Below are 27,938 nucleotides of genomic sequence, written 5' to 3' on the forward strand. Positions count from 1 at the left end.
TAAATTCTGTATTTATCTTGTCACATTTGCTGCTCATCAAAGACACAGGTCAAATGTCAGACTATGGCCCTCATTTCAACCTCAGCGGTCTCCTCCAGAGACTGCCGAGGTACCGCCGGGCCAAAGACCGCCAACCATATTATGACTGCTGGCAACCCTCTGCCCTTTTTTGGACTGAGAGCCGCCAGCAGCCATACTGGCGGTCGGCGGTGAAGTGGAGGCTGCTCCACCGCCACCGCTACGTCATCAGAACACCGCCTACCATAATACAACTCAGTATTCGGCGTGCAGGTGTTCTGGTGATGGGGTGCTGGCGGCAGAGTAGCCCCCATGGATTCCGTTTCCTCCCGGAGGATCACCGGAAGAGGTAAGGTGATCGTCCGTTAGGGGAGGGGGGGTGGGGTGTTGTGTGTTGTGTGCGTGCATGGGGGGGTGTGTGTGAGTGTGTATGCATGCAGGGGTGTAATGTGTGTGGTGGAAATGTAACTTGTATGTATGTGTGCATGTATGTGCGCATGTATGTGTGTGAGTAGTGTGAGCGTGCATGTAGGGCAGTGTGGGGGGTATGTGTGGGGGTTTCAATGGGGGTGGGGGGTAGAGGGTGGTGGTGTGGAGGGGGTCCTACTACCTTTGGGGGGTGCCAGGGGGGTTGTGGGTGTTGGGGGAGAACTCAGGGGAGGGGGAGACCCCAATCAGTGCCAGGGAATGAATTCCCTGGCACTGATGGTGCATACCGCCATGGATTTTGTGGCAGATGAAAACCCCACGAAATCCATGGCACTATGCGGGGTCCTGATACGGCCAGCGGATTAGTGACGGCCGCCGGGCTGGAGACCGTTGTCTCCAGCCTGGCGGTCGTTACCGCCGTGGCGGAAGGTGCGGGACATTGGCAGTTTGGCATATGGCAAACCGCCAATGTCATAATGTGCCGGTAATGTCCGTCGGTCTGTTTGTGGTCTTACCGCTCTATTTGCACCATCCACCAGGGTTGTAATGAGGGCCTATGTGTTCTGCTGCTTATTTATTTTTTTGAACATGGGGACTGGTGTTTACAAACTCCTCTCATTCCAAAGTCAGTGAAAGAAAAGTAAAGTGAATCATGCTGGGATGCATGAAATGTGAAAAAAGGAAATGTTGTATGGTGTGATTTTTTCGTAACAGAAAACAAAATGTAAATACCTATAAATAAAATGTACACTTTCAGCAGTTAGGAAAGAAAAAATGAGAAAACTTTTTTGTAATTTTGAAGTGTGATAGAAACCAATATTTTAATAGGATGAGAGCAAATCAAGACACGTTACTCGATGATGCACAAATAATAAATATTCACTGAAATCAGGTTATCATGCATTTTCATTTGTGCACAACATAGTTTTATCAGTAAAACTCTATCTCTGTGCAGATTTAGTGACCATTTCAATGGAAAATGTGTTCTCTGTAAATGACAATTCACTAACATTTCTTTACATTATAAAATCGACCACCTCATGTCCATCAAAGCTAGATGGGTCACAAACGTTTGTCCTACTAAAGAGTGAGCTGTGGTTCTAACAAATTTGGGAAGCACTGGCATAGGTACAACTCCTGAAGGTACCCCACTCCTCCAATGTCAGCACCTCCAACCCTCACATACTTTCCAGAACGTGTATTGGTCTGATCAACTAATTCTGAAGGGAAGACAGGAACAAATCTCAGGATTTCATGATGAAGATCTAAGGCAGTGGTTCCTAAACTGTGGCCTGCAGATCACCCAGGGATCTGTGACACCTTCCCAGGAGGTCCACAGGTCTTCAGCGTCTAGCCAAGCCTTCTCTCATAATTGAAGGCATTGGGATTGGCTGCTGCATAAGGAAAATGGCCATGCACTCTCACAGCACACAAAAGCTGTGAATGACAGCATAGGGGTGGCGAGGCTAAAACAAAATCAGGCCAATCACCACTCAGCCTTAGGTGCAAACTGAAGGATGATCAGTCTTCTTTCTGTCTGAGTTGATGGCAGTGCTGGTGTCCCCTTGTGTGCAATTGTGTCTGGAATAGGTTATCCTAACTCCCTAAGTATTAAATGGTTAAACTATTATATTCATAGGGCTAAGTATAGCATCATGAATTTTTAAACCACCCAAACCCCTGCAGCTCAGAACATAGGCTGCAGGGCCTGGCCAGTGGCCTGGCCCTGCGGCCAACCCCTAAAACCATAACCACCCAACCCTGCACTGTCCCCAGGGCCATTAATGGCTCATCGAGCAACCTCCTCCAAAGTCAATAGCCCTGGGGAAGTGGCTGTCCCCTTGGCCTGTGGATCTGCAACGGACCCCCTACCTGTTTTAACATTCGTGCCCTGGAGTGACGGTGGTTCCCGGGGGTTGTGGGGGGACCGGGCAGCCCCCTCGGCATTAGCGTGAAAGATGTGCCCCAGGGAGGTGGCAGGCCCCAGGACTGGGGGTGGTGGGGCTGGGCAGCCTCCCGCACACATAGGCCCTCATTATGACTTTGGTGGTCAAAACAGTTGACCATCGAAGTCACACCATCCAGGACACCGCCAGTGATGGCGAGCTTCAGACTGCCATATTACGATTCCTGGCAGCTCTCCGCCATAAACTGGGTGGAGAGCCGCCAGCAGCCATACTGGCGGTCGGCGGTCTAGTGGAGGTTACTCCGCTGGCACCGCCACATCATCACAACACCGCAGGCCATATTACAACTTTGTAATCGGCGTGGAAGTGTTGTGACAGGGCGGTGCCCGCGGAGCAGGCCCCATGGACCCCGTTCCCTCTTGGGCGACCACCAAGTAAGGTGATCGACCGACAGGGGAGGGGGATGTGTTGAGTGTTGTGTGCATGAGTGGAGGTGTGTGTGTGAATGGAGGGGGGTGCTGTGTGTGTTTGCATGCGTGTGTGTGCAAGTGTCTGTGTGCTTGTGTGAATGCATGTATGCAGGGGGTGGGGGAATGTTGTGGCCATGTGTGCATGTGTGTGAATGAGTGAGCGTGGATGTGTGTATGTATGTATGTGTGGATGTGTGCGTGTATGTGTGTATGTGCGGTGTGTGCATGCGTGGATCAGGGGTCAGTCAGTACAGTGATTTGGGGAGGGTGGGTCAGTACGGGGATCAGGGAGGTGGGCATCACTGCTTGGGAGGTGGGGGGCTCCTAATGAGGTCAGGGGTGGGGGGGGTCCTACAGGGAGGGGGTGGTGGGGAGTCCTGTAGTGGCGACAGGAATTAGTATTCCTTTTGTCTGTATCCTTACCGCCAGGGATTTCGTGGTGGGGCTGCCACCACGGAATCTGTGGCAGTAAGGATACTCAAAATACTGCGGGCGGTGTTAGGTGTACTGCCGGGCCGAAAGTGGTCAATATTCGGCCAGGCAGTCCTACCCCTCTGGCGGTACAGGTGGTGTCATGCAGCCAGTTCACTACCCTTGTCATAATTTGGCGGTCCTGCACCGCCATGCTGTCAACGGTCTGGCCGCTACCGCCGGCATGGTGCGGCAGGACTGCCACGGTCATAATAACCCACATAATCTCTTTAGCTCTGGAAAGGTGGCAGTCCCAGGGGCTGCAGAGGGGAGTCAGGCAGCCCCTGATTAAAAATGCCACTGTCCCTGGGACTTGGCCCACCTGGGGGCTTCGGGTTTAATATATTTGTAGTTTTTAAAAGTGAGAACACAACCTCTAGTCTCAGCAGCAGTTGACAGGAGAGAACACACTCGTCACAGTCACTACATGAGATATTCTGCTAAAAAAACAAGGATGAAAGCACCTCCGTCAAGGTTCACAGATAATGTTTCATGGTAGAATTGCAGAGATTAAACACTTGCTTTGCCTTGACCATGCGCAAAAAATTAGGATGATTAGTAGTTTACAGAAGAGAAGCTTCAACTTGGGCATCTCCTTTGTTTATATCTGAAAGTGCTTCCCATTGAGGTTTAATTTCTGTGAAATGAGCTTCATGCCAGAATGAATCCTGACCTCTGTATTTATCCAAGAAGATGCCACAGTTATGTACAGAATGTCTACCCAACTGACTTACTTTCTACTGGCTAATTTGTAAGTGCTACCTCGTTGGGTAAATGCATAGTGCATCTCCCACACTACAGCTGCGCAAAGGATGCTGAGGTAATTCCTCCAGTGACCTTGTGTGCCCGTAACTTTGCCAATGTGATTGTTCCTTGAGCATCATCATCAGATATCAAGGTGGAACTGCAGAGAAAACACACTTGGATGATTTGTACTACAACTGCGAGAAACATGCTTGGGGGGACCTTTGAATAAGTTCATCATCCTGAGAAAACGGCCGAAAGTAGTTGAACACCACTAATGTATATGGAAGGGTCAAATGGGTAGGTCCTCTAGGCCATTTTACATACCTGTAGTTTGTTGGAAAGTGGGGTATTGGTAAGGGCATGTAGATACTTACACTTAGCAATAGGCAACAATCTCCCACTAGGCCCAGTCAAGGTCTCAACAAATTAATCCTTGCTCAACCTTGGTAGCTTGGCCCACGAGAATTTAGGATTGATGTAGCAGACAAGTGTGCAAAGCATTTAATAACAGCAAAACAGTAAATAAATAAAGCACAACACACAATAAACATCCGGCACCAATTTATAAATATAGGAAATATTGTTATGTTTAAAATAACACCAAAATGACAAAAATCCAATGTAGGTAGCTGGAGATGTGAATTTGTTGAATGAAAATACTTTCTAGTGCCTAAAAACAAAAAGCACCAATCGAAGACATCTGGTCGCGCTTGTCCGGGGGCAAAGTCAAAAGTGAGGTGACCGCAATGGAACCCTACTCAGATACACTGCGTGGGAGTCCTCGGTCAAAGTTTTACCTTTACACTTAGAAATCTTTCTGTAGCTTTTCTCCCTCGACGTTGTGCAGTTCTCTCCAGTAAGCCGAATTCCATATGCAGTCGTCGGATTGCCTTTCCGTGAGACCCTGGTCAAATCGTGGAAGTCTGGAGCTTTGGAGTTTTCAGAGGGATGAACATGAAATTCAGGCTGGGTCACGGTTGAAGGTAGCCGGCTTCACTCACGGGGTTTGGTTGATCAAGTTATGAAGCTTTTTTACAAAGTTGTTCCAAACATCTGGATGTTCTTCCAGAAGTCCTTCTTGGGCCCATTAAGTGCCCACAGACTTGATCGAAGGTTCCAGAAGCTCTGAGTTCAGACTACAATTCCCAGAATGCACCTAGTCAGACTCCTCAAATGGTCTCTGGACTCTGGTCAGCTGGGCTCTTCTTGCATGGCTTGATGCAGGAGACTCAGGTCAGCTCCTTTGTACCTATAGCTTACAGGCGGTCCACTCCTGGAGTTGCAGAAGCACAGACTTTCTTGTTGTGAAGCGCAGAGTGTGCAGCTGGTGCAGTCCGTGTGGGTGCAGTCCTTCAGGTGCAGACCAGGAGTTCAGCAGGGCAGGCCTTCTTCTGCAGTACTTTCTTCCAGCAGGGATCTGAATTGTTGGGCAGCTCTGCCAGATTTATCCTTGCTCCTGGTTTGGCAAGCAGAGGGGCACCCCTGACCAATGGGATGCACAGTGCCACCCTCTGGGGTGACCACTTCCTGTGAAGTGTGGAAAATATCAATCCCAGAAAGCAACATTCTTTAAAAATCCAACATGGAGAAAACCTCTGCTTTGAGGTTACATCTGGCTGAGCCCACCCACTGGTGTAGCTATCGTTCTCTAATACAGCCCTTTCAGCCCCTCTCACAATGTAAGTATTGGGGCTCCCCTCTGGATGAGGAAGCAGGAAATGGGGGAGGTCAAGTTACTGTCCCAGGTGGCTTTCCCTCCTTTGAAAACCGGTTTGGGTACTTAACCCCCATCCTGCTCTGCCATCTGCTTCAGCAGTTCTCCTCCCACCAGATGCTTCCTTTGTTTCATACCAGGTCACTTCACACCTCTTTAAGGCCTGGCTCATGAAAGGGCACTACAGGGCTGATTTTGGTAACTTTCAGAAAGAGTTCTAAAACTCTTTCTCTGTACTAGTTATAATAAGCCCAACCTTGGCTAGTTGTTGGATTTATTCTAAAATATAATCTGATAGCAAACGTGACAGCTTTAGCTCTTTTCTAGTGGAAATGAAACTTTATTAATTTTAAATAAGGCCTTCCAATGTTAGACTATGGAGCTTGTGTACTACAAAGGAGAAAAAACAATGTATCTGTTTTTCCCTCACCAGGGCTTATGAAACATCGTTTATAAAGCCCTTGCTTATATTTACACTATACCCAACCCTTGGGGCACATACAGCAGACCCTAGGGGTGGCTTATATGTAAAAATAAATTTGGAAATACTTTTAATTCCAAAGTCAAATTTGGGGTTAACTTTAATTTAAAAGCAGCCAGTAAGGCAGGCCTACTTTGACAATGACACAAAAGACTATACTGGGGTCCCCAAACCTACATGCCCTACCATATACTGGTGACTCAAAGGTAGGTTGTTAGAGCCAATTATATTTATGCCTTATTTACATATACCATTTTACAGAGAGCACTGGCCCTTGAACTGGTTAGCAGTGCCCAAAGCATAGTCAGAATCGGTAAACACCAGTATCAGTCAAAAGGTTTGGGGGTTAATCAGAGCTAAAAGGATAACTTTCTCACATAGTTTTTAAAAAGGAGAAGACAGTCTCTGATCTCAGCAGCAGATTACAAGAAAGAACCCACTAGTCACCGTCACTACATGACATACTGCGCTTGAAAAAAGCAAGGATGCAAACACCTCCATCAAGGATTACAGTTAACTCTTCATGGTCGAAATGCAGAGAAAACCACTTGCTTTGCCTTGGTAATACATAGGGGCCACAGGGGAAGCCTCAAGGCCCCTACGGTGCCAGCCAGCTCTCCGCCTCCTGAGAGAGCCGGCACTGCTCCGGCACGCAGGAAGCTGCTGGATATGCAGGTCCCTGCGTGTTGGAGCAATACTTTCATCTCTTTCCCTGCCCCCATGTCTTTGCAAACTCAGCTTCCAGCAAGCAGGAGCATTTTGACAGCTGCCGCTTGCAGGAAGCGGAGTGTTTGCTTTAGTTTGTTGGGAGCTGTCACAGCTCCCGCCAAGCAATAGCAAGCAGCTATCTCCTGAGAGTGGGCACCTTGGGAGATAGCAGGAGCCGACTATGAGGGGTGGCATTCCCCAGATCATAAATGGCTCCAAAAGGGAGGGCTGTGTGGCTCCCCTTTTTTGTTGTACACGGGCTGGCCCCGGGGGAAGTGGTGGTTCCCAGGGCCGTATATGGCCCGGGCGGGGGGCTGCATGGCCCCTCCCTCTTTTTACCAAAGTAATAGCCCAGAGGAGTTGGTGGTTCCCGGGGTCCCTTCTTCATTTTCAATTTCTCCCCAGGGAGGTGGTTGTCCCTGGGTGCTTCTGAAAGCTCTAGGAGGGGGGTCCGAAAGCCCCAGGAACATGGGTGGTCCCCAGAGCCTGGGGTTCTGCGCGCCATCCTACATATTTATTTCAAATTAGCCCTTGCTGGAGCATTAAAAAGCCCCTTGAGTGGGGCCCTGTGCACCCCACTCCATTTTTTTTAATAAACTCTGCATTGCCCCGGGACCTGGCACACTCAGAGGCTACACTAAAAACAAGTGCAGGGGACCACGCTTGATTTCTTTTTTTTAGTTCACGGCAAAGTTCACGAATATTCCCAAATTTCACCAGGAATTCATAAGAAAAATGTTTTTTTCTTCTGGCGGGGTGCCATGGACAACCCGGCTATGGGGTTATGCCTACTTTTCTTTTTTTTGCGTTTATTTTTGGTACTCCGCTGAAGTCGAGTCCCAAAATGGTTGCCAACACTTCCTGGTTGAAGTGTTGGCAGCCAATCACATCTCTGCACAAGATCAGGAGTATTTGCGAAGTCGCTGCAACTCTAGACATACAAATTTGGATTTTCTTTAACTTCTGAAAAACTATTTACACTAAATAACAAAAACTGTGCTTTCTGGACCAAGAGCTATCTTTCTGCCAAATTTGGTGTTATTCCATTCATCCAGTGGTTCAGGCTGTAGTCGCATTTAAAATCTCTATGGGAATTAACAAGCGAAACACCCTTTTTTTTAACCCCTCCCTTTTTCTCAACCCCCCCCACTTGACGGATCACCCAAACACTTTCCATGTACAACAAGACCCTAGAGAACACTTTTTTGAGACAATTTCATAAAGATTCATCAAATGGTGCCAAAGATATAGCCAAGCCAAAAAATGCTTTTCCTATGGAAAGTAGGTCCTAACTATAACTATAGTAGGTAATATATACATATATATATAGATATATATATATGTATATATATATATATATATATATATATATATATATATATATATATATATATTAGTACAAGCAGTATTTGGAAAAAAATGCACCAATTGAGCACAGCTTTAATGTCTGATCATAGCTGACAGCCATGCCCTCCTAAAATATATATATATATATATATATATTGAAGTCATATGAGGTCATATGTATAGGCCCAAAAGGAGAAGCTATAAATCTGGCTACAACTGGATTCAATTCCCAAGGAGGAGCATGTTGACTAATAGGAGTAAAAGTGTTTTTCAGTCCTCCTAAAAAGTCTTTAACAACTGACACAGTAAAGAATGAGGTATAGGATGCTCCTTTTCTGTATGCTGTTTTGGCAGCTACATGTAATTTTAATGAGTTGAACTGTAGTTCTGATTTTGCTAAATGAAGTAGAAATGTGAAATAACATCCGCTTGGCATTTTATTGGATCATTATTGTTTTGTAGCCACCAGATGATAAATATTTTCTACTTAAATGTATTAGATGCTATTGTATTTGTTGCCTTTAGCTGTCTTCACAATGAGTATACAGTCTGGTGGAAGACTTAAAAGTCAATATTGAATGACTTCAGGAGCCGTTCTCCCAAATTCAAGCAGTATGCATCGCTCTGAAAGATTCTGCCTTGCATCCTCGACAGAAGGGTGTGTTTGCACAGCAAACTCTTGCGGGATCTGACAGAAATGTGAAGTAGCTCTGGATACAACCAGTGTCTTGGCCATTCCGGAGTTATTAGAATCATTAAGGCATCCAATGCTTTGAGTTTGAGTAATACTGTCAAAATTAATGGGATCGAGGGAAGGAAAACCTTTCAACTAATCGATCAAAAGGCTACTGCCTGTCAAGTTTGGTTCCACATTCTCATTGCAAACTTTAGGCATTTTGGCCCTCATTACAACCCTGGCGGTCGGTGGTAAAGCGGCGGTAAGACCGCAAACAGGCCGGCGAAAAAAAAAATGGAATTATGACCTCTGCGGTTACCGCTGCGGTCATCTGCCACTTCATCATTCCGACCGCCATGGCGGTGAAGACCGCTGGGCTAGAGACTGCGGTCTCCAGCCCGACGGTCGTCACTAGACCGCCAACGATATCAGGACCCTGCATACCACCATGGATCTCGGGTTGTTGGGAACCGGCATGAGATCCATGGCGGTAGGCACTATCAGTGCCATGGAATTCCTTACCTGTCACTGATAGGGGTCTCCCCCACCCCGCTACCTCCCACGAATCCTACCCCCACACCCCCCATACCCCTGCCTCCCCCCAAAGGTGGCACAACCCCTCTCCCCACCCCGAACATGCACATATACACACCCCTACATGCACACACCCCCAACATGCACAGATACACACCCCTACACATACACCCCGACAACACATACCTGCACACATACACTCAGACATGCACACCGTCCGACCGGCACACATTTCCCATACACACAACACCCCCGCACACATACACTCACTCACTCACCCCCTCTACACTCTCACACGCACACCCCCATGCACGCACACAACAGACAAAACCCCCCCACCCCCTTCCCTAACAGACGATCAACTTACCTTGCCCGTTGATCCTCCGGGAGGGGACGGGATCCATGGGGGCAGCTCCGCCGCCAGCACACCATGTCCAGAACACCACCTCACAGAATCATGGGACTTGATTCAGTGGGCGTTGTTCTGTTGACATGGCAGTGGAGGTAGAGCAAACTCCACTTTCCCGCCGTCCGCCAGTATAGCTGCTGGCGGCTTTCTGTACGAAAAAGGACGGCGGGCTGCCAGCAGTCATAATTCAGCACGGCGGTGCCTCGTAATGACACCCTTTGTATTTTCTCCTGTGATGAATAAGTTTATATTGGGGAAAACCCCATCCTTGAAAAACATTTAGTAAGACTGAATTGTCTGATTCCCCTTTGCGATTGTCTATGAAGCACCTGCTTAGTAGATCTGCTTGACAATTTTGGATGCCTGGCAAATAAATTGCTTGAATCATTAGATTGCTTGCTAGCAATGAAAGCCTGATTGCTTGAGCTTCTAAAGAAAGTATCCTTCATCTGGTGCTCCCTTGTTTATTTAAAGAGTGAATCATTGTTCTATTGTCCATCTGAATTCATATTCTGTTCAATGTTAGGGATGGAGCAAAAACCTTCAATGCTAGATGGACTGCCTTCAAATCCAGAACATTTATGTGGTACAATTCCTCTTTTTCTGACCACTGACCTTGTCCCATGAGATTTTGTAGATGAGCTTCCCATCCTGTGAGGGAAGCATCTGTGACAATTGTTTGTTCTGGAAGGTCCGGGAAAAAGGAAATTCCCTTTAGTAAGTTTCTTTTCTTGGACCACCGCATCAGTGACTTTGACTTGTGGGGTGAGAGAAGGTTTGTCTTTCAAATTGTATTTTCATTGGGTCATTGAGGCACTGTTGTAGAGGTCTCACTTGAAGACGTGCATTCAGAACTTGATAAATGCATGAATCCATGGACCTGAGTAGAGGTAAAATCTACTGAGCCATTGCATGTAATATCTGAAGTAGCTGATGACATTTCTGATAGACACTCTCTCCTACGGAGGTTACACTTCTCCTTTTAGAGTACCCAGAGTGGGTCCCAGATAGCTGAGAAGTTGGTGAGGTAAAGAAACAGACTTCTCATAGTTGATCTGCAAGCCCAGTTTTGTAAAGAGTTTGGTCATTATGTTGAAACCTAACTGTGATACCTTATTTAACCAGTCATCTAGAATGGGATAAATGTAAATCTTCCTTCTTCGGAGTTGAGCTGCCACCAACGTCATGCATTTGGAGAATCTTCTGGGTGCTTGAGCCCGAATGGAAGGACTTTGTACTGATAGTGGGCTTTCCCCACTGTAAATCCTAAGAATTTCCTGTGTTTTTTCCCTATGAATCTGTGAAAATATGTGTCTTGGAGATCCACAGAATTCATCCAGTCTCCTTTCATTTAGTATGGATAAGTCTGATGCAGCAATAACATCCTGAATTTTTGTTTCTTGATCCATTTGTTTTCTCATCTTAGGTCGAGGATAGGGCTGAATTCTGTTTGTTTTGGTTTTCTTGGTTATTAAAAAATATCTTGATTAGGGGGTCATTGCGACCTCAGCGGTCTTTTTGCAAGACTGCCGAGGGACCTCCGTGCGGAAGACCACCTGTGCAGGCGGTTTGCCGCTCGGCGTATTATGACTGTTGGCTGCTCTCCGTCGTTATTCCGACAGAGAGCCGCCAACAGCCATACTTGCGGGCGGCGGGGAAGTGGAGGTTGCTCCATCTCCACCGCCATGCCAACAGAACACCGACCAGCGAATCACGTCCTGTGATTCGCCGTGGCGGTGTTCTGTTGGCGGTGTGGTGTCGGTGGAGCTGCCCCCATGGCTCCCGTCCCCTCCCAGAGGATTGACGGACCAAGTAAGTCGATAGTCCGTTAGGGGAGGGGGTGGGGGGTGTTGTGTGTTGCGTGCGTGCATAGGGGTGTGCGTGTGTGTATGTAGAGGGGGTGTGTGAGTGCGTGTATGCTTGCAGGGGTGTTGTGTGTATGGGAATGAGTGCGTGTATGGCTGTGGGTATGTCTGTATGGATGTGTGCGTGTATGTTTGAATGTGGGTGTGCGTGTCTGACTGTGTGTGTGGATGTAGGCATGCATGTTGGGGTATGTGCATGTGTGTGTTGGTGGTGCCTGCATGCGTGTCGGGTGTGTGTGAGTAATGTTATGTTGGGGGTCGGGGTGGGGAGGGGGGCCCTGCCACCTTTGGGGGGTGGCAGGGGTAGTGGGGGGTGTAGGGGAGGGAGTCGGGGTGGGGGTGACCCCTATCAGTGCCAAGGAAGGAATTCCCTGGCACTGATAGTGCTTACCACCATGAATTTCATGGCGGTTGAAACCGCTGGAAATCCACGGCGGTAAGCCGGGTCCAAATACCGCTGGCGGTATACTGACGGCCGCCGGGCTGGAGACCGGCGGGCGGGACGGAGAACCGGCGGATGACCATGGCAGTAACCGCCATGGTCATAATACACCAAGGTAAGACCGCCAGCCTGTTGGCGGTCTTACCGCCGGTTTTCCGCCATCCGCCAGGGTTGTAATGACCCCCCAGATGCCTTTTCCTTTTTGAGATGAAGGAACTGATTCTATTGCACATTTTTTGGAGTAGGGATTGTGCCTTCTTTAATAGCAGTAATTGATGTTTTGTTGCTGGCTTTGGAGGTATTGAAGATGGAGGATTTTTGTTTTGGATGGTTTAGCCATTTTGAATGATCAACAAAACCCCTTTGACAATGGTTATTAACGTCCAATCTTCTAGGTGATGTGATACACTCCCCCCACTGGAGTAGGACACAGAACAAGGAGAGTGTGATTCTTACTGTTTTGCTGTTGCTAGTGACCTGGAAGAATACTGTTGCTGTGTGTGTTGCTGCTGACTTATTTCTCAATTGTCCCTAGGATCGACTGCTGTTGTTGATGTTGCTGTTGACGATCTTGGGATTGAGAATAGAAGAACCACTGAGGGAATAGTGCCCTCTTTCTGGATTGAAATCTATAGTCCCTGCGATGGTATTGGGAGCTGTAGAACTTCCCTCTTTCTTCTAAACCCACTGCTTACCGGGTTTCTGCCTCTTTCTTCATTCTCTACATTTTTTCGTTGGGTGAGGCTCAAAAAGGACAGGCCTAGTGAGAGAACGAGTCATGATTTTTAAATGAGCTTAGATTACATAGATGGCTAAGAGATTATTCTTAGCCAAGACAAACTGCGAATAGACGTACCGAAATAGAACTGTGTTGCTGTCAGATCTGCTTCACCCATGGATGCACTGATAGATTGATTAGATACAGTTTGACCCTTTTGGACAATTTCCATGAAGTCTTGTCTTGTCAAAAATCAGCGAGCGATTCCTATAGTGCTTGATCATATCTTAATAACAGAGCTGATGCACTAACGTTCTTAAAGGTCACAGCTGCATAATTGCACATTTTTCTGCCTATTGCATCCAGACTCTTACTCGCCTTTCCGGAAGGGACTGATGTCCCTGTAGAAAAAGGAAGTTTCTTTCTAACAGAAGAGCCTATTACCAAATGTGGTTTGGAATCTTGTCTCAAATAAATAGGATCTTCATCTGAGGCTTTGTTTTTTTTAGAAGTCAAGGTCCTACAGCTGTATCTGGTATAAGGAATTTCTCTTCTGCAGGTTCTGCAAAACGTGGTACCAGTGGCAAAGTAGGTCGTGGTGAAGCTCTTGGTTACAGAGTTTCCATTATTGCTGAAACTGCTCTTTGAGGTGTTGGTACCTCTTACCAATATATATTGAAAAGTGAGAATGTCATTTACAAGAGATGATCCGAGAGGTGACACAGCTGGAGAAGTAAGAGTATATGTAGAATAAGAGTCTGTAGGTGATCTTCTTTTTCTTTTTATGGGAATTGAATGTCTTAGAGTAGCTGACTGTGGTGGTCTTTCAGTTTCTGTTAAACATGTGGCACTTGGCCTTGATCCTGGCTCCAATGGTTGCGTAGCAGGAATTATTGGAGAAATAGTTCCAGGTGGCAAGTCTAGAGGAACAAGAGGTTCTTGAACAGGCTCCTTTGGTGGTATAATTAAAGCTGGTGTAGGCCGATTAACAGGGTCTTCTTCTTCTGGTTGATTACCATCCAATAAATGGAGAAAATGGTAATTTGGGATTGTCTCGACATTGATCTCCTTAACATTGAGTGTCTTCATGGCAATATTGAAGCCGATAGAAGTGAGGCAAATCTTCTCACCGTCGAATAGTGATGCATCGGTGTTGAATACTCCACAGTAGAAAGCCTAACCATTGACAGCTGTGGTGTAGGAACTGGTATCAATGTTGATGGTGGGTTCAACAGTACCTGACGTGTTGTAAATTATGTCAGTGGTGCTGTTGTCCTCCTTCTTGACAGCGAGCAAATCGGTGCCAACGCCAGTCTTGACATCGACTGATGTCCTCAAGAGTGGTGAGAACACCTAGAGTGATGGTGGTGACGTTTTCTATGCCTCCTCTCTTTAGATCTTCCTCTATGGGGGTCTGTAGTGCAAGATGTTCTGGTGTCAGAAGAAGGAGCTGTCCTTTTTCCTCTGTCTTTTCTTCTCTTCTTCCTGATGCAGGTTCTCACGGTTCCCCCTGAAGTGAATGCCCTCTTGGTCTTTTAGGGATCTTTTTGGCATTTTCTGATGAAATCTGTACTCTTTTACTGAGCAAGAAGAAGGAAGGCAGACAACACACACAGAATGAGAGTCTGAAGAAAGTTTTATTATCCACATGAAGGGCATTTCACAAAAAGTGAAGACATTTTCTCGAAATTAATCTCTCCTGTAGATGTAAAAATTGGTGAAGAATGTTGCATAGCCTCAAAAATGTTGAATGAAAAAAAAAAACTAACTTTTTGAGACACAAAATAAGAAAAGACTGGGTAAAGTAACCCAGAGAGTATTCTGAGATCCTCTCAGCATGAGCCTGAAAAAAGAACTGAGGTTGTGAGGCAAACTAACAGTACAGTGCATTTTGGGAAGGGAAGCTGCTGGCTCCTTAAAGTATCAGTGTATTGTTACCCTTACAGCCGTTGAACCCCTTTCATCTCTCTCTGTATGCTCTCTGTATGCTCCTATTAGGCGTTTTTAGGATTAAACTCAACATTGCCTTTTGTCAGATACTGCAATTTGGTCTCATTCTATTAATTAGATTCTTTTTTATGATTCAGTCAAATCCAGTTAAAGCAAGTCTGTCATGTTGTTTAATGGAGGTAACGTAAAGGTTATGGATATTTAGGTACTACCTCCATATAAAAAGGTTGACTTTGAATGATTGAAGAGCAAGTGTTCCCAGATTGCGGCAGATGCACAGAAGTATTGTATGTTTATGGATCCTACAATGCAGAAGGAATGGTTTCTTACCTGTAATCCCAGTGCAGCTCTCTTAGGGATTTCTACTGAAGTCATAAACAATAAATACTTCCGACCTTGTGTGTGGGGATCCTGGATTCCCGAAGATCCAGGCACAGAGAATATGGATTCACAGAATGTCACTCTCCCACACCCCATTTCAAAATGCGGAAAGTTCAACAGAAGTTCCAGAATGCTCAAGTTCCAATTTATTTCCGCAGTCACACATTTATGGCTTGCAAGCATTCAGAGGTGTAATACAGGTTCCCAGCTTCCCATTGTGGCAAAAAAATGACTGCGACTACGGCTGTAGGCTTTGCACTGTTTCAAGGAATCTTTTCTACATATCCTCTGCATTTGTCTGGTATTACTAACCAAACAATGCTATCTGCTTTGGAATGTATTTAATAAACATGCAGACCAGTTGTCTTTGATGGATTGAATCTAAATAACACAAAGCTAAACGCTAGCTTCACAAAGATCAAGTTCATCTTGACAAAAAGGTTGCCCAAATACTGACAGGGAAATCAAGTCTACTCTACCTCAAATAGGCAAAAACCAGGCACCACCTTGTAGCCCATGACACCCTTAGGGTAGCAAGCAGCGCAGTCCAAGGTCTACTACTTCAGTCGACAGGTATGTAACAAACACTCAATTATTATCCAGTCAGTGCTTTTGAGTATAAATAGGAAAAGTACTTTATCATGTGTTGGACTTGGCTCTCTCTGCAGGGTCATCCCAAAACATTTTGCCTCCTCCATCCTGCTTTCTGAACCCGTTTTTATTGGCTTTTAGGAATTTACTGCTGCTAACCACTGCTACAGTGCTTCTGCTCTCTCCTTCAAACATGATAAGATTGTCTGATACCCCCTTGGCACATTTAATTTGTTTGTAAGTCCCTAGTAAAGTGGTTCTACATGTAGAGAGGGCCTGTAATAAAATACGTTACTTACCTCTAACTGTGGTTCTTCAGTATTAGCATCTTTCATACATTCACATGTTTGAATTATTCACCGATGTTGAACTGGTAGTCTCATGGAAAAAACTATAAAAGCTATAAAACTTATAAAGGATATAGAACTCTCACTTTAGTAACATGTCCCTATCCTTTAAAAGAAACCAAACTCCAACCAATCAGGTCGCAGCAGCCTCTAGAACACTCCCCACAGAGGCTTCCCTCTCTTAGATATTTGAGCACAAGTGTGTATCTGAAAAAATATGAATAGAACGGTGAAGCTCTCAGGGAAGGAGGGTGGTTCGCATGTGAATCTATGAAAGATGCCAAAACTGGAGAACCACAGTTACAGGTAAGTAACTTATTTTCTTCTCAAGTAGTGGCATGTTTCATATATTCACATGCTTGAATCAGAATAAAAAGCAGTTTAGGAGTATGGAATACATAAATATATATATATATATATATATATATATATATATATATATATATATATATATATATATTACCCAGGGGCGGTCGCCACTAGGTAGTTATAGTTAGGACCTAGTTTCTATAGAAAAAGCGTTTTTTTACTTGCCTATATCCTTGGCAACGGTTGAAGAATGTTGCCAAAATGTTCCCAAAAATCTGCTGCTCTTGTGAGCTGCTGTATGGAAATTTTTGGGTAATCCGTCAGACGAGAGCCCTAAAAAAGGGGGGTCCCAAAACATCTTTTCCCTATTCATTTTTCCATAGGGAATTTTGAACAGCTATAGAACACAAACCACTGGATGGAATACCAAAAATTCTGATACTCTTTCCTTTTTTGGTATTGACAGGGTGGAGGTATCAACAAGAGGAGGCAACAGAGAGAGGAAACTCCAGATCTTGGAGTATGAATATATTGTGCGTCTTAACAGTAAGGCCCCGATGGGTCTGAACCTTGATGAGGAACTTTCGATCCTAGTAGGTTGAAAGTATTTATAACATGGGACAATCAGTAACAATTTGTTCATTGTTTGTATTATGTTTATGATTGTGTTTATGAAAGACAAGAGCTAGGGGAATTTCTATATGCAATGCATTTTTTGCTTTCTCAGTTTGCTATAGTGGAATTATGGGTAGAAGTCTTTTCAGTACTCTCCTTAGTTTATATATTCACATATTCATTTATGTGGGTGCACGGCGTTGTGTTTTGGTAGAAGAGTGGCATGAGAAAATAGAATTTATTTGGTTAATATGTAGGATGGGTATCTAATCTCTATAATGAGATTTAGTAAGGACTATGAGTGTACGGTCAGATAAATCATGTAATTAAATCAGTTTTCTTATGGGATGACTTTATGGTCCTCTTGAATAATGAATTGCAGGTATCAATGATGTGAGCATTCATATTTAATTTTTTCTTATGTATTATTTAATTCTGGTTTGCTACTGAACTGAAATATAGGACATTAGCACTTTAGAAATTTAATTTATTATGATGTATGGCCACTTGACCTGAGCACAGGGTACAGACATTTGTATAAGGAATTTAGAGAATGATAAAAATGTGATCACATTTTATAATCGAGGTGATGCAATATAAAATTAGTTGTTTGGATGTGTAAGATGGTCAATTGGCCGAAATACATGATTTGCATATTTACAGAATGGTAACAGAACCTGACAAAAATGTGTTTGTACAATATGGTAGCTGTATCATGAATGTGATTAGAGATTGATTATTCGTATTTATATATATACTGTTCTTTCTTTCTTCGTGCACTTTGTAAATGGCTCATAGTCTTTTTATTTATGTTTGAAGCATGTTATTTGTATTTAAAGCAGGTGGTGCACATTACTTTCATTGGTTGTGAGGAAGATCTCTGGGAGATCGAAACTCGTTGCTATTAAATTTCTTTATCACATAGAAACAAGTGTTTGGAGTGTGTTTTTTTATTTTTTTTAGGTACCAGTGATGGTGGTACTTGGAATCTCCTTTTAATATATATATATATATATATATATGGATATATATATATATATATATATATATATATATATATTCAAACAAAGATGTCCTCGGAGGAAAAGCACACTCCCAACAGGTTAATATTTATTTTTGGAATGCAGCAAAGCCAGCAACATACAGAGAATTATTTATCATTTCTTCAGGCCTTAAGTGTTTCAGACATCTTCGTCTTTGTTCACAGGCCAAATGCTTGAGTTCAGCAAATAATTGCAGGCACCTGGTTTCTCTCCTAAATACCAGTTCTGCCCTCATTGGAGGTGCATCGATCTGGAGGCATCCTTTTCAGGGAAATACGCACTAGTTGCCCTTTGGTGAGATTTCCCCTTACTTGTAGAAATTCTCCAAAGGAGCAAAATGGGAGTCCATGCCCATCCAGGCTCTCAATAGTCTCCCAGTCTCCACTATACTTGCAAAGATTAGTATCACCCTTTGTGTCTGCATTTTGAAGTCCTCACAGTCCCAGGCGCTGCTGCCATCAATAAATCAGCAAACAAATGTGGTCAAAGGCTGCGCGCTCTTAGCTGCTGGGGCTAGCGTATGGGCGGACCACTTTTCCCATCATACATCACATGACAACACAATTTCGCTGCACTCCCAGGTGTTTTAGGTCTCTAATTTATTCAATTACATTTTGCACGTGATATGTATATTATATATACATATATATATATATATATATATATATATATATATATATATATATACACACCACCAACTTCCACTCTGCCCTCTTGCCTCCTCATGGCGGCTTATGTGGGACAGGCATGGAAGAAGTGCCTGTATGTCCATTCCTCCTCCCAAAGCATTCCAGGTAACAGAGCACATGACCTTCAAGTGTGCATATGCGCTCCCAGTTTACAACAAACAGCTGCTACCATATATCTACATACCAGAAAAACACCCGACTTATCGAGGCTCAATTATGGCGGTCTTGATATGGGATCGGGAATCCCATTAATATATTTCCGAATTTTCTCACCCAGTAGGACAGAAAATCTTGATTATATACACACACACACACACACGTATATATAATATAATAGATGTATACATATATCAACATGTGTAACTGTAAACATGCACAAGATAACAGTGGAAGGTGGCAATTGAGAAATTACAATGTGAGCTCACATTTACTTGAATAGATGTTGTAATGGCCCCTGCCCCACTGCTGCATCATGTAGCACTGTGGCATCTCAGCAGTAGTGCTGCGTAATTGTATGTCTATTATTCTATTTTGCTGCTCTGCGAATGTGGTGGATAGACACACCCGCGAACAAGGCTGTGGAAGTTGATACACTTCGGGTAGAATGTGTTCTCACTTTAGTCTGTAAAGGTCTGCCAGATTTTTTTATGACATAAATGTATAGCAGCCACTATCCATCATGCAAAATGTTGTTTTGAAAGCAGAAAACCTTTCTAGGAGCACTGCATGCCACCAGTAGCTGATCTGATTTACAAAGTTTTTTAGTACTGTGAAGATAAAACTTCAAACATCCTTTGACGTCTGCAGAATGCAATGTTCTTCCTGCTACACCTTTTGGATCAAGAAAGAATGTCTTCAACACCATCGGTTCATTTAAATGAAATTCTGATGGTACCTTAGGAATTAATTTTGGCTTCGTTCATAGGATCACTCTATCATTCCTGAACTGCATAAAAGGATCCTGAATGGTGAAAGTTTGTATTTCGCTTACTCTCCTTGCTGATGATACTGCCAAAAATGCAAATAAAAGCACCATCTTCCAGTAAATAAACGTAATTTCTACCTTGTAGATGGGCTCAAATGGGCTATGAATTACCTGCAAGAGTACTCTATTCAATTGCCAGAGCGGAGGAGGATGCTTAACTGGTGGATAGACCCTAAGAAGTCCTTTTAGAAACTCTGATAAGCCTCCTAGACAATAACGAGTGTGACTTTAAAGACCTTCTGAACCAATATGGCTGCCAAGTGGTACCTTAATTAAGGCATGAACGAGACCTGACTGTGTTAAATGTAATACGTAAGGCAGAATCTCCTCCGGTGTAGATGCTATAGGGTGTGTTTTTGACCTTTTACACAACAGATACAAAAATGCTTCCATTAAAGAGTATAAGTCTTGTATTTGTTATCTGCTCTAGCTCTGGCTAAAATTTCTTTTCATTCTCTTGAGATGTTCAGGTGTGCAAATTCATTGTGTTCAGGAGCCAAACTGACAAGTATAAGGATGTTGGGTCTGGATGAAGCACTTGGCCCGATTCATCATTAGTAGATAAGGAAGTGGTTGCAAATGGATATGCGGCCCTGATTCATCATTAGTAGATAAGGAAGTGGTTGCAACTAGACGTGATGTTTGTCTGATAGGAGAAATAGCCCTGTGAACCAATATTGCATTGGCCAATTCAGAGCTATAAGAATCATTCTGTAAGGTTACACATTCATCTTTCTGAGAAGCCTCCGTAGCAGTGGTATCGGAGGAGAAGAGTAAGCAAAGATTTCTGACCATGCTATCGAAAACGCATTCCCCAACAACTCTGGTTGAGGATGTTAGAACTGACATTTCCAATTCTGGGGAGTCTCAAACATTTCTAGATTTGGTCTGCCCATTGAAGAAAATGTTTTGCAAGAACTTCTTGGTTGATTTCCCATTTGTGGCAGTTGTCTCTCATGCAGCTTAGTGTATTTGCTATGACATTGTGTGTTCCCAGGCATATGTTCTGCTTTCAGCATTATCTGATGTCTGATTGACCATTCCCATATTTTCTGTGCATCTCAAGATAGTGCTCGGGATTTTATGCCCCCTTATTTGTTGATATAATGCATAGCTGTGGTTTTGTCTATGCGGATGAGCACTACTGAGCCTTTTATCCTTGAAAATAGAGCTTGTTAAGCTATGTTTACTGCTATGGATTCCAGAAGATTGGTATGTAGACTTAACCGAGATGGTTCTCATTTGCAGCTGATTTGCAAATCCTGAAGATGAGCTCCCTAACCTTCTAAGGAAGCATCTGTTGTAAATGAGGAATGTAAGGAATGAAAGTGAGGCCTGTGGAGAGACTTGTTTCTTGAATCCACCAAGAGACTGTTGTTCGTATCCCTAGAGTGATGCGAATTGTACCATCAAAGGATTCTTGTGTTTGTATCTATTGGTTGTCTAATTCTTCTTGCAATTGACTCATTCAAAGGTGGCAGAACAGTATCAAAGGAATGCATAAGGACATCATTCCCAGTTGGGATTTGGATAGGCAAACTGAAAGTGATTTTTTTCTTTGAACTGCACATACCAAATGCAAAAATTAGTTTTGCCTCTCTGCCGCAGGATACACCTTCTTTCCACCGTATAAAGAATAGCCCCCAGGAATGTTATCTTTGTGGATGGAAGAAGGGCTGAATTTTGTGGGTTCGACATAAGACCTTATTTTTCGAAAAGACGTAGACATGCTTTGGTTGATTTCTTTGCAGCTTGATGAAAAGGCACTTTGACTCACCAATCATCTATGTATAGAAAGACCTGGTGTTGGTTCTGTCTCAGGAAAGCAGCTACTGGAGCTAGGCACTTCGTGAAAATATGGGGAGCTGATTTTAGACCAAATGGGAGAACTTTGAACTGGTATTAGCTGCTGGCTACTATGAACCGTAAGAATTGTAGATGGTGTGGATTAATTGGAACATGGAAATAAGCATCTTGGAGTTCTAAAGTTGTCATATAGTTTTTTTCCCATATATTTATTTCAGTTTCACAAATCCAGAATGGGTCTCCATTCCGCTGACTTATTCCTTAGTAAGAAGAAACAGGAGTAAAACCGCCTTCATTTCTTATTCCCAGGGACTTGTTCTATGGCTCATTTGCTGAACATGGTTTGACTCCTAACTTCAAAAGATATAGATGCTTTTGCAGTGACTTTAGAGGTAGAGTCGAAGATGTTTTTTGAATGAATTTCAGTGTATGACTATATGCAATTAGGCCCAAAAGCCACTGGTCCGTTTGTGCTCCTCATTCGGATTGGCAGTTGAATACTTGGCCTCTGAGACATAAAAAATGGGTCGAACTGCAGCCAGTGCCTGTACTCTGCCACTGTCGCCTTACTGGATTCTTACTCAGTGGTCCTGGTTTTCTCCTCTAGTTAAGTTTTCCAGTGTTATCAAAGCACCTTCCTTCCCTATCAGGCGGTGTGGGTATTGGCGCTTAAGGGTTTTTCAAACAGGTCTGAGCTGCCTATGTTACTACTGACAGAGAATATTTGGACATAGGCAATTAGTACTTTTATGATGGACTACCGAAAATGACATGACCGAATGTACGCGCGTATGTCACAATGGCCGTCACTCATTAAATATTTGCATATAAGGGCAGTGTACAAAGGACTACATACCACATATCAAACTGTTTTACTTGTTCATATGATTACCAATTCATGCAAGTTTGTTTTAAAGATACACAATAATGTGGAGAAGATTGGGTTGTATATCCTACAAAGTTTGGTGATTTAAGAAATTATTGTAATAAAATGTAATATATGAAATAGATCACTACTAGTACAATAATAATTAATATATCATTGTTAAGGGAATTATACTGGATCTATCTCTCAAGAGTCAATGTTGATTGTAATATGTACTTTTCTGCCCAAGACTCAAGAGGATAATATTTGGACATCCTTGAGACTGTGTTACTACTGAGTCATGCTTCGGGTTTCCGGTTAGAGAAGCTGGCTAATTCTCAGGAGTTTTCTATTTCTTGCCCAAACGTGGCAAGACTGCTGCTGCTGTCACCAGGTTTTTCATTGTTTTAACATTTTCCTCACATATATATTCCACGATTGGAATAGCTCCTATTGTTTTGCAAGATACCTCTTTAAAATCATAGACTGGCTGTTTTGTAGTCATCTGTAGTTCAAATGTTTTTGCCGCTCTTTCCGTTGGCTGAACGTTAGCCCCAGCAGCCCCCGTGGTATGGGGGGGCTCCAAACATCAGGTGGACCCCTTCAGCAAAAATGGTTGGTGGTGGGCCAGGGAGGGGGGTTAAGTTTAGTTCAGCCACTGGCTCTTTCTAGGAGGTTATGAAATCCATCTAAATCTTTTGGCGGAGAATCAACATGCTGTGGCACTGGAGACGATGGAACAGGAAGTAAATAATCATCTCACTATGCATTTACTTCTCCTTCTCACACTTCTTCCTCTCTTTCTTCCTCTGAAGACATAGGCCCTCATTCTGACCCTGGCGGTTCTCTACCGCCAGGGCCAACGGGGGCGGGAGCACCGCCGACAGGCCGGCGGTGCTCCCTTGGTCATTCTGACCGCGGTCTCCCGCCGGTTTTCCACTGACCTTAGAATCCTCCAAGGCGGCGCAGCTCGCTGCGCCGCCGAGGGGATTCTGACCCCCCCTACCGCCATCCTGTTCATGGAGGGAAAGCCGCCATGAACAGGATGGCGGTAGGGGGGGGTCGCGGGGCCCCTGGGGGCCCCTGCCGTGCCCATGCCAATGGCATGGGCACGGCAGGGGCCCCCGTAAGAGGGCCCCGCAAAGTATTTCAGTGTCTGCCTTGCAGACACTGAAATACGCGACGGGTGCCACTGCACCCGTCGCACCTTCCCACTCCGCTGGCTCGATTACGAGCCGGCATCCTCGTGGGAAGGGAGTTTTTCCCTGCGCTGGCGGGCGGTCTTTTGGAGACCGCCCGCCAGCCCAGGGAAAAACTCATAATACCCTCCGCGGTCTTCAGACCGCGCAGCGGTATAATGGAGGGCGGGATCCTGGCGGGCGGCCTCCGCCGCCCGCCAGGGTCATAATGAGGCCCTTAGTATCACCGACTGGAATATCTTTTGATTGTGATCTATGTCTTTGAGAAGTGGCTGTTGGTAAACTACGAGGTGTTTGTGGGGTTGATGGTTGTATATGCAGAGATTGAGCAGGTACTCTTTTGTAGTAGTCTGTTAGCATAAGTTGTAGGTCTGTGACTAGTGCTCTTGGCACACATACCATGACACCCTGCAACTGATGTTGCAGATATGGTTGAAATTAGTCTATGTAATGTAGCACCTCTAGTTGGGTGGGGTAATAGTCCTATCCATAGTATTCATCCTCTTTTTCTTCATCCTGTTGGTATTCAGCATGTAGCTCTGATGGGCTATAAGCCACATCAAACAGGTCATTGTCATCAGACTTGTCCTCATCTAGAAAATTAATTGGTGGTAATGGGAATTCTTTACTTGGCGATCTATGTGCAGGCATCAGAGAAATAGGAACCTCCTACATCTCCTTCTCATTTTCCCTCATCAATGGTGTTGACGAAGATGTCATCATCAATACCGCCATCGATGTTCTCATAAGCTTTATCTACGGTATTGATTTGTCAACTGTGGTACCATTGAAGACATAGCAACTACCTTAACCATCTACAGTATTGTCATCATCGAATGTGTGGTCGTCACCGTGGTTATTGTCGTTGGTGAACTCACAATGATCGCTGTGATCACTGGCATTGTGGTAGATGCCGCCTCTGTTGTCGACAATGTTGAAGACGATTTCTTCATGAACAGTGTACTCGTCAACGATTTCTCTGTTGACTGTGCTGACAGTGCTTTTTTGAATTTTAAGAGAACATGAGGAGATGGTGTGATTGGCTCAGATTTTGATGTCTTCGATTTTTCTGAGGAGAATTCATGCTTTATATGTTTATAAGGGTGTTTTTCCGATGGACTTTGCTCCCTAGAAGACCCATGGTGAGTCTTTTTTTAAGCCTTTTTTGGGAGGTTTTTAAGGTAGCTCTCTTATGATCCCTCTTGGCAGATGAAGACGAGTCCTCACTATCCCAATCAGAAACTGTGTTGTCCTTGGCTTTTAGCTTGTGAAGACATAGTAAAAATCTACCTTATCTTGCAAGGTTTTTGAAAAAAGTTGCAATATTTTAATTTGGGAGATGAGTTGAGACAGTATATGCAGTCTTCGTGCTGGTCTTCAGAATGCAGTTTCATCTTTCCCCAGGTTCCATGTGGCCTGAAAAGGCATTTTGTAGTCTGGTCTGACATTGTAGGCAGTCAGATTTGTCCATCAAGTGTTAGCTGTTGTTAAAGTAAACTGCAGTAATGATAATCTCTCTGAATCTCTCTGAATTCAGTCAGAGGTAAAATTCAACTCAGCTCAGGGGAGACTTTCACACAACATGCAGTTGAAAATCTGAGAGTGGAAAGTCGAAGTGGTGAGCGTTCTAGAGGGTGCTGCAATCTGAATGGTTGGAGTTTTGTTTATTTTAAAGGATAATATGTTACTAAAGTGAAAGTTCTATAGTCTTTACAGGCTGTGTTCAGCATTGTACAGTTTTTATACTTTTACCGTGGTTCGATGTGAATCTATCAAAGGTCCAATACTGAAAAAATGGAATGCTACTAGTGATTGATAACAGGGAATGATTCAAGCATGTGAATATATGAAAGATCCAATACTGGACAAATTAAATGCTACTTGTGAGTCTGCAGCACTTAATGTGCCACCCACTTAAATAGCATTTTAAACATTTCTCAGGTCTGCCACTGCAGCCTGTGTTTGCAGTTACAAAACTGCCTTTTTGACATGGCAAAATAAACCTTTTGCCAGGCCTAAACCGTCCTTTTTAGTACGTGCAAGTCACCCTTGGAGAAGGCCCCACACAACCAAGAGGGCAGGGTGCCATGTTTTTAAAATGGTAGGCATGTACTTTAAAGTTTAAAGTTGTACATGTCCTGGTAGTGGAAAACTCTTTGTTTTTCAGTACTGAAAGGCCTGCCTCTCCCATGGGATAAAATTGGGTTACATGATTACATTTTATAAGTGATAGCTTTCAATTGGGAGCAGGTGAGAAGTTGAGTTTGATGTCTAAATAATTGTATTTTAAGCCCCTCCTTAAAATGGGAAAGTCAGATTTTAAATCACAATTCTGAAAATGCCCCTTTTAGAAATTTGGCCTAAATGGTTGGTGCCTGCAGCTTGTATACTGGGTTACATGACTAGGGGATAGATTACGACCTTGGTGGAGGGGATTACTCCCTCACAAATGTGACAGATATCCCATCTGCCGTATTACACGTTCATAGGATATAATGGAACTTGTAATACGGGGGGCAGGATATCTGTCCCATGTGGGACGGAGTAATCCCCTCCACCAAGGTCGTAATCAGGCTCTAGGTGTAGCTGGCAATTGGTCTTTGTGTATTTCTTCCAGACAGTGAGACAAAGGGAGCATAGGTGTTGGCAGGATCGGTAATCTCTGTCAGGGTAAGGGGGAGGCGCTGTCACCTACCATACTTGCACAGCACAAAGGCCCTGCCCAGCATACTCACAAAGGGTTTGATAGTAGTCATTTGTGCCCCCAGACCAGCTTGAGCTTGGGCCAGGGTATGGAGGAAGGAAATTCCAAACACCTTTGGGGGGTGGAAGCCTCTAGAAACTTCTCCCATTTCAAAGGTGAAACAAAGTATAAATATTGAACCTTCAGACCCAACTCTTCAGCACAGATCTGGAGACCTGTGGAATATTCAGAAGGACTCCTGTGCTGCTTTGCTTCAAGAAGGACTGATACTCTGTTGCCCTTCTACTCTGCTGCCTTGCTGCCAAGTGAGAAGGAATGGAACTGCATCTGGAACCTAGGACCATCAGAGTGACTCCAGAGGCCAGCTGGATGGACTCCTGATCAGAGCCTCAGGGACAGATAAGGCTCTAAACTTCTTGAACCCTGCACCTGGAAACTGCCTGCTGTGAGTCCTGCCACCCCACCAAGTGGTGCCTTCCAAGTCTTGGAAATGGGCCTGAAGGTGCTCTGCCAGCCCAGCTGTGGTTTCCAGTAAATCTGGCACGAAGTCCCTCAAAGCCTCTCTCCACGGCTACAAACTTCATCGGAACCAACAGCCTCAACAGAATCGATGCCGAGCGATGCAGAGCCTACCCGCCCACATGCTACTTTCATTGGAACCTATACAACTTGACACAAAGCATCGACAACAGATTTCTTGCAACTGATGGTGCGTAATGCAACTCAAACAAGGACCACACATCACAGCCTTCGCAGCTCCTTGGAAATAACAGCAAACTACGCAAAAGACCCTTAAAGCACTGCTACGTAGACAGGCATAAGGCACTGTCCAGTGGAATTGTTGGAGTGTGACTCTTATAATCAATATTAACATGAAAAGCTTGCAATATAACGTGTAATGAAGTCGCATAGAAGATGTATTAACTTAGAAGAAAATTAATGTACGTGTTTGAACTGTGCCCACGGGGAATGGCCACCAATGTATACGATGAATAATGAAACTGATCAATAATGAATTAACAGTGTACTAATGTATGGTTTTGTATCAGCATTAAGAGTCATGTATTAGGGTTATGCTAAATTACTCACTAGGCCTTAGTTAACGAATGTCTGGGCCTAGCTGCCTGGTCTCATATTAACTGTGTTTTCTAACGTGCAATGTGCTGTTTTCCTGAAGGACACGAAGCTGTACTTTTCCAGAAGCTAGAGATATGTGTGTAGCCGTAGTAAATTATTTCTCATGGGACCCGACTTGCTCAAGGAGACATTCTTGCCGAATGCAACAGTGTAATTTGCAACAGGTGCAAGGTCGCCTGGACTAGGAGAAGACAATGGAACTACTGACTGGAGCGACAAGTGTAACTTTTCTTACCTGACATTCCACCCGCTGAAGACGTCAATCACAGGAGCCAATAAACTGCATGAGAACTGTCTTAGGTGAAAATTCTGGTAAGGTGTGTGACGGAATATTGGACAGAGATAACAATGCACCAAATATTGCCCAATGGGAAATTAGAG

General features: G+C 44.2%; 1 protein-coding gene across 1 annotated transcript in view; it reads right to left on the reverse strand.

Moving 5' to 3' along the window:
* LOC138301475 (complement C4-like) overlaps positions 1 to 27,938 on the reverse strand; it is a 685,953-nt gene that overhangs the window by 604,184 nt on the left and 53,831 nt on the right. The window lies entirely within an intron of this gene.

This window comes from Pleurodeles waltl, chromosome 6 (assembly GCF_031143425.1).
Source record: "Pleurodeles waltl isolate 20211129_DDA chromosome 6, aPleWal1.hap1.20221129, whole genome shotgun sequence".
NCBI lineage: Eukaryota > Metazoa > Chordata > Amphibia > Caudata > Salamandridae > Pleurodeles > Pleurodeles waltl.